The sequence below is a fragment of the Bidens hawaiensis genome, unplaced genomic scaffold, assembly GCF_021521415.1.
Source record: "Bidens hawaiensis isolate Kalapana, Puna unplaced genomic scaffold, B.hawaiensis_p1.1 tig00023388_1, whole genome shotgun sequence".
Classification (NCBI taxonomy): domain Eukaryota; kingdom Viridiplantae; phylum Streptophyta; class Magnoliopsida; order Asterales; family Asteraceae; genus Bidens; species Bidens hawaiensis.
The window spans coordinates 273,921-291,894 of record NW_027493658.1 but is presented as its reverse complement, the minus strand read 5'-3'; the positions used below and the strand labels follow the sequence as shown (position 1 = coordinate 291,894).

The 17,974-nt window shown below is 38.4% G+C and overlaps 1 pseudogene; it reads left to right on the top strand.

Moving 5' to 3' along the window:
* The first annotated feature begins 412 nt into the window (after positions 1–412).
* Positions 413–16,178, top strand: LOC143567319 (uncharacterized; annotated as a pseudogene).
* Positions 16,179–17,974: the final 1,796 nt, after the last annotated feature.

The following is a 17,974-nucleotide window of genomic DNA, read 5'->3' as shown; positions in this document are numbered from 1 at the left end:
CACTCTTACCTCTCTCAAAAACCCTTTACATCAACTGTCCCCCATCTCCATCACTGCCAACGGTACGACTGTCAACCATAAACGAACTATATTCTTGGCTATTATATACCTAACCTGGCGCCCTAGGACAATAAATGAGCCATAATCATGTCTATCTGAAACCTAATTAGAGTGTATTTCTTCCCTTGCAGCAGCACCATGTCGCTAGGGCAGACAATCAAACAATGATGGAGCAATTATGGGTTGTTACCTGAACCCGTTGTTGATAGAACCGTCGGTGCTAATAGTAACCTTAATTGTGGTTTCAACGACATATCTAGAGAGAGATAATGAAGGTTTTTAGGTGGGGTGGGTTATTGAATGACGATTTGCAGATGGTGGTGGGTGGAGGTGGAGACGGTGGCACCGGTAAATGGAGAAGACAGGATGGACCAACCGTGGTGGTGATGGTTCATCTGTGGTGGTTTTATGCTATGGTGGTGGTTGTCTACGACAGCCTTCGTCGGAAAATGTTGTGGTGGCTCGCCGGAGGAGGAAGAGTTATGACAGTAGTGAACAGAACAAAGGGGAGATGGGGAGGTGGGGTTGGGTATTTTGTTTTTAATCATTTATATATATTAAAATGATTTTAATTTTTTTCAAAATGACTTTTGATTTTATTTTTTTTTTTGAAAACGGTATTTTCCGTGTAGGCATGCCACCTCAAGCATAAAACGTCCACATCAGCATATTCGCTAACGGAGTTAAGGTCCATTAAGTTCAAGAGTGCCAGAGACAAATAGAGTGGAAGTTGGGAGTGGTGAGTAACAAATCAAAAGTTGAGAGTGTTATCTACCAACGTGTGAAAGTTGAGAATATTAAAATCCAATATGCATTTGAAGAGACCGGGAGATGATTTAGGTTTTGGAGTACCATAGTATTATTAGGTAAGGTGAGACCAACAATTGAGCTTCACATGTCATTAGAGTTCTAGGGTGAATTTGGTAAGGCCGGGAGGCGATCTAGCGTACTTTAGTGGTCTTTAGTGTCATATTTTTAAGATATTGTTTTTCAACCAAGTCAAGTTCGTTAACTATTAATTTAACTATTAGGATTTCATTACCAATGTAGTCGTTTCTCATATTGTTTTAAACCCAATTTTTATTAAGTTTTGTTTTTAGTTTAAATTATAATTAGTTAAGTATTATTAATTTAATTGATATAAAAAAAGATATCCAAAAAATTAAAAGAAAGTCTAGGTTAGTAATCATTAAGTTTAATAATTAGAGTTTACCCATAGTGTCCTAGGTTCGATATCCGTTCTTACTTGTTAGCTACATTGTGACCGGTACACTTGCCAATTGTGTGTGGTTGTTTAGGTGAATTCGGTAAAACTTGGTTATTAATATTATATACGTTTACACACATCAATGGCACCGGCAAATCATTATTTATCTTATACAAAATAACATTCGCCGTGTTACGGCGTCAGCATAACTTCGCGAACTCGGTCGGTATCATTTAATTTCGTAATGACAACAACACTAAGTCCAAAATATAATTTTGTGAACACCTAAAACAGTATCTTCACAGTTACAACTTATGATCAATTTGTCACAAATAAGTTTTGTATCAGTTAGCTTTGTTACGATAATGACACTAAACCCAACAATTAAATTAGTAAATGCCTTAATGGTCACATAGCTTATGATTAAAAAAACCATATTTAAAACAACGTTTATTCGGCTAGTAAAACCAAGCGTTGTGCGGCGAGTCGACGCGAATTCCCTTAGTTTTGGTTATGTTCATTATGGTATCGGAACTAAAAAAAACTTGTATAACTTATGATACAACAAAACATATCTAAAACGACATTTATATGGTCGTAAAACCCAAGCGTTGCGGCTGTGAGCCAGTGTGGATTTATTTTGTTTAATAACGTTTGTTGCTGTACCAGAACTATAAAAACAAAAAACTTACATTATATTCTATAGATTGTATCAAATTGTCGGTGCCACAAAATTCAGTGTAGCCAAGTTTCACTATGTATCAATACAATGTAGCAAACCAGCTGCGTTGTGGCGGCGGGGCACAGATTCCTGTTGGTTTCGTTTAAATTTCTTACAACACCAAGACTAAATAAAAAATAAGTATGTAATGACTGAATAAACATCGTTTTAAACATGTTTTTCTTTTCATATCATAGGTTATACGAGTTATAATACTATTTTGGACGTCTATTAATTTTGGTCAGTAAAAGACGGACATTGCAGTGACGAGTGAATGTGAATTCGAGCCGCATTGGCTACGTTTGTTACGGTACAAAAACTAAACCCAAAAACTAATTTCGTCAAGTTAACATATTTAAGAAAACACGGGCGTTGCGTTGTGTATGGCCCCGGTCCTGGTGCCCTACATTGGTGTTGGATTTTTACTCATAAACACAGCTTTAAATATCAGAGTTAACTAAAAATTTTTGCGGAATATAAAACTTTCAATAAAAATTTCATATCATGTCATAAATTTGTCTTAAATACACATAATTTGTCTTTCATAATAAAACATCATTCATAATACATCATAAGTCTTTGGATGCCAGCTTCTTATTTTCCTACCATGTGTCCTCCTCAAGCTAGCTATCTCATCCTACTCACATGCGTGCATACTAAAAGTCAGCTACACTGAGTGAGTTCTAGTTAATCAGGCAACACACAATACATACACTTACCTCCATATATGCATCCAAGGATAAATATTAAATACTTTACTTACTACTTTTCTATCAAGCATTCATGCATTTATAGATACGTTCATACTTTTATACTTCCATGCTACATACATTGTATCTTTTCTATCTAAGATATTATTAGGGTCTGATCCATTCCTTTTCTATCTCAAATATTATTAGGGTTTGATCCCTTTCCCTTTCCCTTTCCCTTTCCCTTTTCCTTTTCCTTTTCCTTTTCTATCTCAAATATTTTTAGGGTTTGATCCCTTTCTTCTCTATTTCAGATATTATTAGGGTCCGGTCGCTTTCTTCTCTATCTCATATATTATTAGGGTCAGATCTCTTTCTTTTTCTACAACCATACATACGTTTCGTTACATCCTTCATTAATTATTTTCATACATACTTCTAATCTCATACACATATCATTCATTCATATATTACACACCTCATACATATATACCATTCATACATATTCCTATATCATACACTCACCACTTAAGGTAAGTGTATTAACTATTCACATCGAGTATGCACACAGCCCCAAAAATATAACAAGAAAATGGAGCTAGAAACTCACATGTCTCCTGTTTCTTTCCTAGTTTATAGTAATCCCCTTCTATAATTGAGCATGGCTAACTGTATGATAAATACAGATAGAAATCACTAACCTTTTACACATCATTTAAGTTTCCTCCAAAAACTTCTAAGTCTAGAGTATTCTATTCGAATGGGTATTCCATTGGAATAGAGTATTCTATTCGAATGGGCATTTTATTCAAATGGGTATTCCATTTGAAAGGAGTATTCTATTCTAATGGAGTATTCTATTCGAATGAGTATTCCATTTGACATGAATTAATTTCTAAGTCTGGAGTATTCTATTCGAATAGGGTATTCCATTTGAATGGAATTAATTTCTAAGTCTTGAGTATTCTATTCGAATAGGGTATTCCATTTGAATGGAATTAATTTCTAAGTGTGGAGTATTCTATTCGAATTGGGTATTTCATCGAATGTAATTAATTTCTAAGTCTGAGTATTCTATTCGAATAGGGTATTCCATTTGAATGGAATTAATTTCTAAGTCTGGAGTATTCTATTCGACTATAACCATTGTAGGGTATTAAATACTATATTTATCATTTTCACTTCATAATCTAACATCCACATCCATATTTTTGTGTTCTTTATCTTTTAAACATGCTCCCTTCTATTATAGACCCAGATCTAGCTTACTTATCAATAAAGTTTACACCTTTATTTATTTCGAGCCCTTTATGCTAGATTTAGGGTTTCTACATGAATCGTTCTTACTCACGGGTTCAATAAGTCCACTTTTAACATCAAGTTTATATTTTTATGGTATAATAATACTCGATTTTCCTTAGGGCTAAGTCTTAGGGCAAACCGTCCTTAAAAACATAATCTTTAGGAGAAAAGAACGTACCTTTTTACGTTTTTAGGCTACGGTTAGCTTCGATGTGCGACTATGGACTCGTGTCTTGCTTGTATAACCAAGATATCATGAACTAGGCACGGTTTTGGATTTGGATCTTGAGCCGTGATATTATAGAGTGTTTGTGTGTGTTTTGGAGTGTGTAGGGAGGCTAGAAGATAAGAATGGGGGTTTAAGGAGGATTTATACTCCCTTAAGCCCATGGACCTAAGGCTCATCACCATCTCTTATTCCATCTTTCATTAACCAAGTCCATTATTTTATTTTATTTAACTTGATTAAATATTAACACACTTTTAAATGTCACACCCCGACTTAGGGCCTAGAAGTGTGACCACAAGTTAGTACCTGTTTTGTAAATATATCAAAGATTATGGGTTAATTTTAGCGGAAGACTTTTAGGTTTGAATAGAATATTAATTTACATTGAAAATCTGCCTGGGAATTAAATACCCAAGTATTTGGTTTACAAAACATGTGTTCATATTACAAGGATTTAGTTTATCAAAAACGGAGCCATATTGTAACGCGTTTCTATCTTCATAAAGACTCCAATCCGTGCTATTGCTACTAATGCTTAATTACCTGCAATGGGTTGGAAAAATACGTCAGCTATATGCTGGTGAACACATATGACTCCAAAAATGATTGAATAACAGTTATAATACAAATATAGTTTTCTTGACAAGCTCAGTGGAAGTATTTCTACTTCCGGGATATGTACCACTGCCCTACACACACAAATGTGTTCCCCGAGCCACGTAGCCCTTAATGGGGAACTAGTTATGACTGTTAGCCTGCGGCCACGTAGCCTTTGACTGTTTAGGCTAAACCGTAATCTTTGGATCCAAACACATGTGTAATCGGTCTGAGTTGATTTTATTTTCTACGTTGTATTATAACGTTTTAGAGATCACGTAATCTCATGTAAACGTTGACTGGCTCTTTAAGACAAACACCCGTTCATCTTATCGAGTATAAATATGTTTTGACTGTTTGTAAAGGTTAACGTATTCACCTGTCCCGTTGGTGTGCGTTTGAAACCTTGACTGTGAATGAGATTGATGTTTAACCTATACATAAATAGGTTCGTAAAAATATTTGAATGGTGTTTCTTGATTAAGCTATAACTCTTAAGCAAAACCTAAAAATCGTTTATCTTTGTTTTGTGAATGAAACACTTTGTTTTTATGTGACGTTTGATATAGCATTCTTTGGCTTAATAGGTTATAACACGTTGGTAAGTTTCTTCAGGTAAGTAAACGGGTCCCTCGGTTGATTGGGATTTTTACGAATTACTTTTCCTTAGGCAAGAAACTTACTACTAGTGATATTACCCTTACAGTTTACTACATGCCCGTCAAAATATGTTTTTTGTTAACATTACTTTGTTATGAAGTAACGTTTATGAAAACTCGTTTATAGAATGTTTTATAAAATACTTTCAAGGTTAAAGACCATAGCCTCGATTGATATTTTAAGATATAACTTAAACAGCATAAACATAACTCCTACCTTAGTATGGATACTTGGAATGATAATACTAAGAAAACTTGACGGTAGGATCTTGATCTTCTCGCTTATATGATTGCTAACTTGATTATGACTTCGTTACTTGCACAAACTTCGAGAAAATGGAACGTTGGTTCGTCACGGCAGTTGGGCACACCTTTCTAAGCTAAGTGTGTGTAAATGTAAGTGAACTTGGGATGAAAGGGTTCAATGCCCTTCACCCCCTTTTATAGGAGAAATCCGCAACCCATCGCGATAAGCAATGGGTTTCCTCTTTACCCCATCGCGTATCGCGGCGCCGCAATTTAAGCCGCCATGCCACGTTGTGACACGTGGCCTGTCAAATCGTGCCACATGTTAACACGTGGTTGGACACGTGTTCGGTGACTTAGCATGGTCATCGCGATATGCGATGACATTGTTGGTTAGGCCGTAGCGTATCGCTACGCCGCCCATTTCTGGGTTATTGTGCATGTCCATCACTATACGCGATGGATGAATTGGCTACCCCGTCGTGTATCGCGATGAGTCTAGATTTTCAGAATTTTCATTTTAGTCCATATACTTATAAAAGTTAGTATATTTGGCTAAATTGTTATAGGGTTATTTATGCGGTGTTACATTAAACAAACACGATTCCTTTTATTTATTATTATCGAAAGTAGGAAGTTACAAGTCTTCCCTCCTTAAAGAGGTTTTGTCCCTGAAACCTAACTATCATTTAAACAAATCAGGGTAAAACTTGCACATCTCTTCTTCAAGTTCCAAGTGGCATCTGATTCTTTACGATGCTTCCATATCACCTTTACCAATGGGATAACTTTATGACGAATTTGCTTTTCCTTGCGGTCAACAATCTCCACAGGCTATTCAACGTAGTTTAACTGTTCATCAACCTTGATGCTAATGGCACGTTGACGGGTGGTCCATGGGACAACCCTTAATTTATTTAAAGCCGTAATAATCATGTTTTGAATTGGTTTATTTGGTGGAATTAGATGACTACGGTATTGTTGGTGAATTGTAGGTACAAAGGAGGTTCCGAAGCTATTATGGTGTATAACGAAGAAACCTAAGGAACCGGAGACGCGAAAGAAGTCAAAAACGTGAAAAAAATGGTGTACGGTTGAATTCCACCGTGGCCCACGGTCTAGACCATGAGCCACGGTCCAAAATGGTTATTCAAACAGAAGCCACCGTACCGTGGCTGGTACGGTGGCCGTGGAGCTCACCGTGACCCACGGTTGGACCGTGGGCCACGGTCCAGGTTTTTCAGAAATCACCATGACCCACGGTGTGAACCGTGGGCCACGGTCCGGAGTTGTAACTGCCGTTTTTTCTATATATATTTTATGAGTTTTTGGGCTGTCTTTTCATTATCTTTGCATCTAAAAAGACTTTGGTGATTATAATAATTTGTTTGGGTTTATGATCCGTTCGATTAACCTAATTGATGTGATGATTAATCAAACGATGTGTGGCTAGTACTCTTATTGTTCTCTCCCGAATTGTAAGGTTTTCTAATTGGATAATTGTTAATCGTTTATGTTATTGGTGAGATAGTATTGTGATCATTTGATTATTGTGCTATGGCGATTGCGTGTTTGTTTTGTAATTGTTAGTATGGTATAATTCGTGTTCTTGACTATCCGTTCTTGGTGCCATAGGCAATTGAGATTTAGTAGAAGAGAATTAGGGTTAGCAATACTAAACTGATTATTGAGTAACAACCTTGCGTTTTCTAATCCAAGTACTTAGTCCTCGCTTATCACATCCAAACGCATTTTCACGAATTATAATTGTGTAATTCACCTCACAAGTAAACATTAACTTTATTAACATTGGAAACCTAAAATCGCGAGAGAGCATTTTTTCTTATATTGTTTAAAACTCGTTTATTGTTTTAGTTAATTTTGTTTATCAAAAATCAAACAACCAAATCATTGAATTTACTTTTTGCACTTAGATTAATTCAGATTAATTTTATAGCTACTCAGTAACGCATTTTCCACAAACTCCCTGTGCTATCTATTTAGTTTTATTTGGTTTATTTTTGAGTGAGTCTTCGACCTCACATCAAATTTTGGCTCCGCTGCCGGGGAGTAGTGCGCAACGTGTGTTAGCTTTAGTAGTTTTAGTCTATTATTTTTGGGTTTACGCTGGTTGTGTTAGTATGCAGGTACCTACAGGTGTATGCATACTAGAAGCTCTAACAGGTCATCACCGCTAGTTATTGATCCCGAGATTGACAAAACACTTCGAAGAAACCGAGTCTTACTTAAGGAGAATAAGCTTCTTGGTTCTCCAACCGCATCAAACAACATGGATTCACCAGTTCTCACTTCGGGTAAAACAATCCCGACTACACCTCCACCAAATCCACCTCCACCGATTACTACTAATATACCTACAACATCAAGTGAACTCCAACCACCACCCACAACTGAACCCATAGCTGCTCAATACACCTACTCAACATCATCCACATTGCCACCTATTACTAATCTTTTTCCTAACTTTGGTGTGTCATCATCATCTCAACAATATCAACCACCACCCTTTCAACAATCACAATCAAACTACCAATACCAACCCCAACTGTTTATGCAACATTCAAGATCACAAGGTGATGGATATGGATATGGGTTTGACAGTGAATTATGAAGTGGAAGGTTACTACACGGGAGGTGATGGAAGCCAAAGGGTAAATCCGGGAAATTTGGTCTATGGTCAATGGTAACATCCGGAATCGGTGCAAGGGTTTAATAGACAACCACCACAGGTTGTTCAACAACAACCGGTGGTTGTCCAACAAAACGTGCAACCACCGATTCAACAAAAAGCTCAACAACAACCACCGGTTGTTTTTCATCAACAGGTTCAACCGCCACCGATTGTTCAACAACCACAAGGGCAACCTCAAGATCCACAATTTCAACAACAAATGCCCCAACCACAGTTTCAACAACAATTTGTGCAGCCAAGGCCCATTTATAGACCAATGGGTCAACCAAGAGTACCAATGTGGGTACCAAGAAGGCACGCAAGAGAGATGGCTAGGGGGATTGAAGCCCACTTCCGACCTATAATTACTAATAATCCGTCTCCGGTGGTTGTTCCTCTCAATCATCAAGGGAGGACATTTGAAGTAAGAACCAATTCCCTTCAAAGTCTTCCGAAGTATAAAGGTCTAGCAACGGAGGAACCTTACTTCCACTTGGAGGCATATCACTCCATTTGCAACACAATTGGGGGTCAAGGTTTTACATCGGATGAGGTAAAGTTGGTTTTATTTCAGTTTTCGTTGGAAGACAAGGCAAAGAGATGGTTTTACACTTTGCCTTCCGCGTCTATTTATACTTGGGCCGAGATGCAACAAAGATTTTTAAAAGAATTTTACACGGCCCAAAAGACCAATGATGCGAGAAGAAGTTTGAGAACCTTCCAACAACCAATGGGTGAAATGTTTCATGAAGCATTCGAGAGGTTTAACATGATGATCAAGAATTGTCCTCATCATGGTATTGCTCTTTGGGAGTTATTGAATGCGTTTCATGAAGGGTTGAGTATGGAGGATGAACGGGATTTGCGGTCGATCACTAATGGTACATTTGGTACCAATTATGAACAAGATGATTGGGCGTATTTGGAACAAATGGCGGTTACATCAAAGAGAAAGGCTCAAACTGGATGAAGAGCAAGATCGGCGATTGGTAGACCGCTAGTGCAAGCCGTGGAAGAAGGAAATGTACAAACCACTAATCAAGTAATCGATGTTTGTACAAATTGTAACGAGTTGGGTCATGCAACGGAGGTATGTACGGTAGGTCAAGTACCGGTGGAAGAGGTGAATGCACTTCAAGGGGGAGGTGGTAGAAATTACAACATGAACTCCAACACCTACCACCTCGGGTTAAGAAATCACCCGTATTTTCGTTATGGAAATCCGGCCACTCATTCTAACCCGAATTTTCAAGGAAGTCAAAGCAATTATGTTCCTCGCCAACAATATAATAACCAAGGCAATTATCATGGTGGGAATAATCAAGGATTTCAAGGTCAAGGGGGTGGCGGTCAAAGCGGGTCAACGGGTCAAAGTTCATCGAGTGGAAATGAGGTTATGGACATGTTGAAGTTGATGCAACAAGACATGCAATGAAGAAATCAACTTGATGAGGTTAGAATGCAAAAGGATGAAGTAAGAGATAAAGCCATCAATTGTTGACCACACAAATGGGTCAACTCGCAACTGAAGTATCCGAGTTGAAGAAGAATAAAGGTCAATTGCCAAGCGACACAAAGGTAAATCCTTCTCATAACTCTTCTCGTAATGTTCATATTAATCACGTTAGTGTTTTAAGAAGTGGTAAAGAATATAAAAAAGATTTATCACTGGGTGTGGTTGATGGGGAAATTGAGGATATTACGGGTAATGAAAGTGATGATGAAATAGTAACAAATAAACCCACTAAACATGTCACTTTTGAAAAACCATTACAAAATCCGGGTCAAACTTCAAATTTAAACGATAAAAATAAGGAAGTAGAACCAAAGGTGGTTCCATTTCCCTCGGATTTACTTGACCCGGGTAAGAAAAACATCATTTCAAGAAGGGGTCCTCAAAACGAAGAGATGTGGGAAGTTTTTAAACAAGTAAAGGTAAATATACCTCTAATTGAGGCAATTGAGCAAGTACCCGCATATGCAAAATTTTTGAAAGAATTGTGCACTCAAAAAAGGCAACAAAAAGTGTCTCTACGAGTGGATTTAACTGAGCGGTAAGTGCGGTTTTAAAAGGAGATCTTCCTCCTAAGCTTCAAGATCCGGGAACCCCATTAATTAACATTCAAGTAGGCGATTTTCAAATGTCTAAGGCGTTACTAGATCTTGGGGCCGGAGTAAGTATTCTTCCGGGGGGTTTATACGACCAATATGATTTTGGTTCTTTAAAACAAGTTGAGACAACGGTTGTGTTAGCCGATTTGTCTCATAAACTCTCCCAAGGAATTGTGCGGGATGTGATAGTAAAAGTTGAAGAATTTTACTATCCGGTTGACTTTCTGGTCTTAGACTACTCATCGGTTGATTAGACCTAACAACAAAATGTTATATTGGGTCGACCGTTTTTAAACACCACTCATGCTATTATTGACTGTTCAATCGAGCACAGTTGATATGGCTTTTGGAAATAGGAAAATGAGATTAAATGTGTTCACTAACGGATCTAATGCTTTATGTGGTGATGAGTGTTTCATGGCAGATATTGTTGACATGTGTGAACCGCACAATTATGAGGAAGATGCTTTGGAAGCATGTGTTTGTGATTTTTCTGAACAGGTACATCTTTGTGCATTGAGGATGGAAGAGAAAAATCAAGACGTGTTGGCGGTAAAAGAGGGATGACCCCCATGGACTCATCAAATTGAAAGTCTGCCAGCCGTGATCGATTCGGGTACAAAACCATCACTGGAAAGCCCACCGAAATTGGCATTGAAGGATTTGCCTAGCCACTTGAAGTATACGTTTTTGGGGGATAATGACACGTTACCGGTCATTATTTCATCTAATTTAGAAGAGGCCCAAGAACAAGAATTGTTGAAGGTGTTGAAGACAAACAAGGCGGCCATAGGTTGGACAATGCCGACTTAAAAGGCATTAGTCCATCTATAGTTATACACAAACTCATCACCAACGAGAAGGCAAAACCAACCCGAGAGACTCAAAGAAGATTGAATCCCAATTTGAGAGAAGTTGTGAAGAAGTAGGTAATAAAGTGGTTGGATGCGGGAATCATCTATCCCATCTCGGATAGCGCATGGGTAAGTCCTACACAGGTGGTACCAAAAAAAGCAGGTATACAGGTAATTAAAGATGAAAGCGGTGAACAAATCGCCACCCGACCGGTCACCGGGTGGCGAGTTTGCATTGATTATCGTAAATTAAATGCCGTTACATCTAAAGACCATTTTCCATTACCTTTTATTGACCAAATTATTGAAAAATTATCGGGTCAAAAGTATTACTGTTTTTTGGATGGGTACTCGGGTTATAATCAAATTGCTATCCACCCGGATGACCAACACAAGACCACCTTCACCTGTCCGTATGGCACTTTTGTTTTTCGGCGAATGCCATTTGGATTGTGTAATTCCCCGGCCACATTCCAACGTTGTATGATGAGTATTTTTTCGGATATGGTTGGGGATTCACTCGAGGTATTTATGGATGACTTTTCCATTTTTGGATCAACTTATGAAACTTGTCTCAATGAATTAGAAAAAGTTTTAAAAAGATGTGTTGAGACAAATTTGGTTCTAAGTTGGGAGAAAAGTCACTTCATGGTGCAAGAGGGTATCGTGTTAGGTCACGTGATTTCGGAAAGGGGAATGGAAGTGGATAAGGCAAAAGTCCGGGTAATATCATCTTTACCACCACCTAAAAACATTAAAGGGGTAAGGTCATTTTTGGGGCATGCGGGTTTTTATAGAAGATTTATTAAAGGCTTTAGTGTGATCATAAAACCTTTATGTAATTTATTGTTAAAATATGCACCTTTTGATTTTACTAATGAATGTTTGCAAGCGCTTGATGTTTTGAAGGAACAGTTGGTGAAAGCTCCCATTCTACAACCACCGGATTGGTCAAAGCCATTTGAGATCATGTGTGATACTAGTGATACTACTATCGGAGCAGTGTTGGGTCAACGAGTTGATAAAAAACCGGTGGTCATTTATTATGTGAGTAAAACATTATCCGAAGCGCAACTTAATTATACAACCACCGAAAAAGAATTGCTTGCGGTGGTGTATGCTTTGGATAAGTTTCGCTCGTATATTTGGGGGAGTAAGGTGATTGTTTATTCGGACCATTGTGCGGTTCGATATTTGATGGAGAAGAAGGATGCAAAAGCACGATTAATTCGATGGGTATTGATTTTGCAAGAGTTTGATTTAAATGTTCGGGATAAAAAGGGGTGTGAAAATATAGTGGAGGATCACCTATCCCGAATTCCATTGGAGGGTGTCGACCCAATGGAGATAAACGAACGGTTTCCCGACGAACAATTTTTAGCTGTGTCAACCGCACTGTGGTATGCCCACTTTGTGAACTATTTAGCAATGGGGTCTATTCCAAGTCATTGGGTGAAGAAAAGAAGACAACGGTTCATGGCTCAAGTGAAACAATATATTTGGGATGAACCGGACTTGTTCAAGATTGGTTCGGATCAAATGATAAGGAGGTGTATTCCCGATTCTGAGGTACGGGAGATTTTGACTCATGCACATGCATCGGCGTGTGGAGGTCATTTTAGCGGTCAAAAGACGGGTTACTGGGTGCTCCAATGTGGGTTTTTTTGGCCCACCATTTTTAAATATGCAAGTGAGTATGCCCGACATTGTTTGAATTGCCAAAAGTTGGGTAGTATCTCGAAACAGGATGAAATGTCATTGCAACCGATTTTGGTGTTAGAGATTTTCGATGTATGGGAATTGACTTTATGGGCCCGTTTCCAAACTCGAATGGATTTTTATATATCTTGGTTGCGGTTGATTATGTGTCCAAGTGGGTAGAAGCGGTAGCAACAAGAACCAATGACCATTCGGTAGTTTGCAAATTCGTTCAATCCAACATCTTTGCTCGGTTTGGTATCCCGCGGATTATTATTAGTGATGGTGGGTCACATTTCAAGAATTTCAACTTTGGAAAGCTTTTAAAGAGATATAATGTGAACCACCGAATTTCTACTCCTGATCATCCGCAAACTAGTGGACAAGTCGGAGTGTCCAATCGCCAAATTAAAGAATTTTGATGAAGACGGTGCGGGTCGATAGGAAGGATTGGTCTTCTAAGTTAAATGATGCATTGTGGGCGTATCGGACCGCCTACAAAACTCCTATTGGCACAACTCCTTATCGGTTAGTTTATGGGAAAGGGTTACATTTACCAATGGAGTTGGCACATAAGGCGTTTTGGGCGATCAAGAATGTCAACCCGGATTATAAGGAAGCGGGTGAATTGAGAAAGTTGAAGTTGAATGAGATTGAGGAAATCCGGGATGAAGCGTATGAATGTGCTTCCGCATACAAAGATAAACTAAAAAAGGTCCATGATGCAAAGTTGAGAAAAAAGACTTTTGAAGTGGGTCAAAAGGTGTGGTTGTATAAGTCAAGGCTAAAGTTATTTCCGGGTAAGTTAAAGAGCAAGTGGATGGGCCCATATATCATCACAAAAGTAGGTCAATTTGGTGATGTGGATATAGAAGATGTTCAAGAGCAAACAAAACAAGTAGTGAACGGTCAAAGACTTAAACCTTATTTGGAAGGAAAGGACATCAATATGCTCGATGTGGACCGGGTGAGTTATTTATTACGCTCACCGAATGAGGACACGATTTAAAGGGCCAAGGTATGTTGTATATTTTAGTATAGGTTAATTTAGTATTTATTTAAAAATTGGTTAAAAAAATTACCTTCTTCGCTTTGGAGTTGTCCAAATCAAGTGTGGGGAAGTCCTTGTGATTTTTATACCGTGTTGAGGACAACTCGGGTTTTTCATGGGGGTAGGGTAATTTTTATTTCTTAATTTAATTTGGTAAATAAGTTTTAATTATTTTGGTTTTTCTTGGTTCCTTATTTTGATTAAAAAAATTAGCTCAACCGTGACCCACGGTTGAGACCGTGGGCCACGGTCAAAGCAACGTGAGGCACGGTGACTAAAGGAACCACGGTACGGTGCGGTCTGTTCAATTTGATACAATTCAACCGTGACCCATGGTTGTGACCGTGGTCCACGGTCCACAAGAAAACCAAATCAGACGTAACTCAACCGTGACCCACGGTGTGAACCATGGGCCACGGTTCGATCGTGACTGCACACAAGGGGACCGGTTTTTTGGTTAAATAAAACAATATAAATCAATTTTAAAACAATTCTACACCACACAATTTACCTAACATCATTATTTTCACCAATTTTCACTTTCTTCTTCCTCACAATCATCTCTACAAACTCTAACCCCCAATCTTCAAGCATTCATAACTTCCTCATATGTCCATCAATTAAACCGATTTTTGGGTCTATATTGGCTAGAATTTCACAAGGATTACAATTATATCATTTCATTTGAAAGAATCCTCTGTTTTGTTGGTCGATTTTGGACAAACAAGTCCAAAAATTTTTGGGTTTTTTTGGTTTAGTTTGAAGCTTTCTTCAACAACATCTTCTATAACACTAAGGTATGGAATCTCTTTTCATTATTGATGGTATATTGTATTGAAGTTGTAAATTTGTTATGATTGTTTCTATGAACCCACTTGCTTGTTTGAGTAATGAGTATAATGATTGTATGGTATGGTTGTGGATAGTAGATAATTGTTACAAAAATATGTTTGTTATATTGATTGGTTGGAAATTATATGTTGGAGCAAATGTTGAAAATTTTGGTCAATTGATTAACAAGTGATTATCCACAACCATAGTAACAAGCAAGTGTAGGGAGGTGTATGTTGACTAAACTTGGTTGTTTGCTTGGTTGTTTGTTGTGTGTAGATGGGTAAAACTTCAGATAAAGGAAAGTCAAAGGCATCTACTTCTAGCGATCGAGCAGCCCAATTAAAGAGGCAAAGAATGCAGGAAGAGCAAGCAAATGTGCAAATACAAATGATGAAACCCACTTGGAGAGGTGGGGGATTGTCAAAGTACGCGCTGGAATGGCAACCGGAACTATTCATTGATAAGATGGCCACGTTGCATAAACGAATTGAAGGATTTATGTGTGAGAAGGAGGTAAACGATCCTGGTTTTGAGTCTTTTGGGATAGTTGAAAATTTTGAAGCTTTGGGTTGGGAAGCAGCCCTTAAGTGTTACGATGAGGAAAGCAACACCTTGTACGATAGAAAAATTGAAGAATGGGTGTCCACATTGAGATGTCACCCCTACAAGAAAGGACACGATATGAAATTAATTGGAACAGTGGGTGGACAGGAAGTCGAGATGTTTTTTGACACATTCAATCAGATCGCGTTATTTGACAGTAAACCAAGCATCTCATATATTTACCCTTCTGTCAAAGATTTGTTTGAATGTCCCGACAAGCACCCCCAATGGTACAACATACTAACAAAGGTGGTTAAACCAAGAGAAGGTTTTAGTGATCAGATTAGAAGAAAAGATCTGAAGATTGAGGTGAAGTTGTTGATGTCCATTTGCTTATACAATGTGGTGCCCCGTCGGGGGGACATTTCGGTAGTGAGGAACAGTGATATTCCAGTTTTGTACGCATTGATGTGTGGAAAGCCTCTCATTTCTTTCCGATATTTAGTAATGCACAACATTTGGAACAGTCGAGAAAGTAACAAGCGGAAGTTAATTCCGCATTGTCGACTGATCACAGCATTGCTAAAGAATCATGGTGTGATAACTGATGAGTCGGTGGAAATAACCAAGGTGTTCAAGGAGTTTGTCGGATTTTCCGGGTTGGAATTACACACGAACCCATAGGCATCACGTGCTTGTGAGTGATAAGGTGAGGTGGAGTGTAGTAAGAGAGGATGTTGAAGTGAAGGGGGATGAAGAGAGAGAACAGGTGGAAGAGTTAGGTGAGCCCGATTACATGGATGTGGGCGGTGGTAGCAGTTCCCAACATGGGGGTTGGGATTATTCGGATGGTTATAACTCCTATGGTAATAATTTGGCCCATGTGGGGTCCATGAATGAGGTGGTGGAGAGGCATAGGCCGTCCACGTATGAGAATTGGTCGGATGAGTCACGTGCACTATTTGACCATCAGACCTTCATGGGGGCCTATGCTGAACAGGCCGAAAAAGAAAGGCACAACAGGTTGGAGATGTGGAACCGTGCCAATGCTTATGGGCGAGAACTTGAGATAAACATGAGGTACTTGGATGATCGTAATCGGAGGATGCATGATCAATGGCATGCAGGTGAACCGGTCGTGTCGGATCCACAAATGGTAGATTACACGACTCTACCTCCGTATGACGGTTCGGTACGATATCCCGAACCACCACTCCATCATTCAATGTGGGTGAGCCCACTGCAGTCAATGGCACCACCACCACCACAAGGAGAAGGAAGCAACGGCGGCGACGGGGCGTTTAATTCCGGTCAATTTTCGAACTTCATGACATTTATCTTTGGGCCGGCCCACCCGCCTTGCAACTGATTGAGCCGCGTGAGTCCAGGTGAACCCCGTTTTGTATATTCTGTACAATTGTTATCTTTTGTGTTTTTTTTTATTTTTTTTAGGGTGGATGGGTGGTGGACAAAATACTTTTGATTAAGTATTAAAGGGTTGTGTTGAAAAGAGGGTTGTGTTTGAAGTAGTTTGTTTCTTTTGTCTCTAAAAAACCGTACATTGGGGACAATGTATTTCAAGTGTGGGGATGAGGAAAATTTTCGTTTGTTTTTGTTTCAATTGAATTTAAAAAAAAAGAAAAAAATCAGAAAAATAGAAAAATTTAAAAAAAAAAAATGTGTTTAGAAGAATCGGAAAGTGGTAAAATGGCGGGGTGAAGTTTTGGTCCCTTTTCATGGTCACAATTCCCTAAATAACATGTGCCTAGTTGTTTTTTTTAAAAAAAAGAGATTATGTAGTTTTCTAGCCAAGGTTAGCATGCTTTTGGTGTAATAACTTGCATAACACGTTCGTTTACACTTGAGAATTGAGAAAGTATTGGTTGGTGAGACGGTTAATATTCTCCGATAGAACTTGTACAATTAGTGCATTTCGAGATCTTAGCTTGGCATGAGTGCAAAAGTGATAGAGGCACTTAGGTTAAGCCTCGTCTGGATGAGCGAGAGTGTGGGATTTGGGAGGGTTGGGGCCTCATACATTATACATATGAGGATGGTTATGTGAGGGGCGGGGGTTGGTTCCTTTAGAAAACCTTATTGGGCCTATTCTTTTATTTGATCAACCCCGGTGTTATACTGCGAAACGATCCGACTTAATAGGTTTCTATGTAATTGTTTTAGTATTTATCAGTTAGATATGTGAAGCATTATGTTTATCATGCTGGTATGTAATGTTTAAGTATTATATTAGTTCAAAAAAAAAAAACTTTTATTATAGTTGCAATGTTATGTATGCATAGTTCAAGTATTATTTTATTTTGAAAAAAAAAATCGAAAAAAAAAAGGAAAAAGAGAAGTTAGTGATGTTTATAGTTGTTTATTTCATTGTTTTCTTAGTTTGTTTGTAATAAGTCGGATCGGGTCTCTTGAGCTACTTTCAATATTCCCTTCCATACCCTTACACTTAGCCCCATTACAAC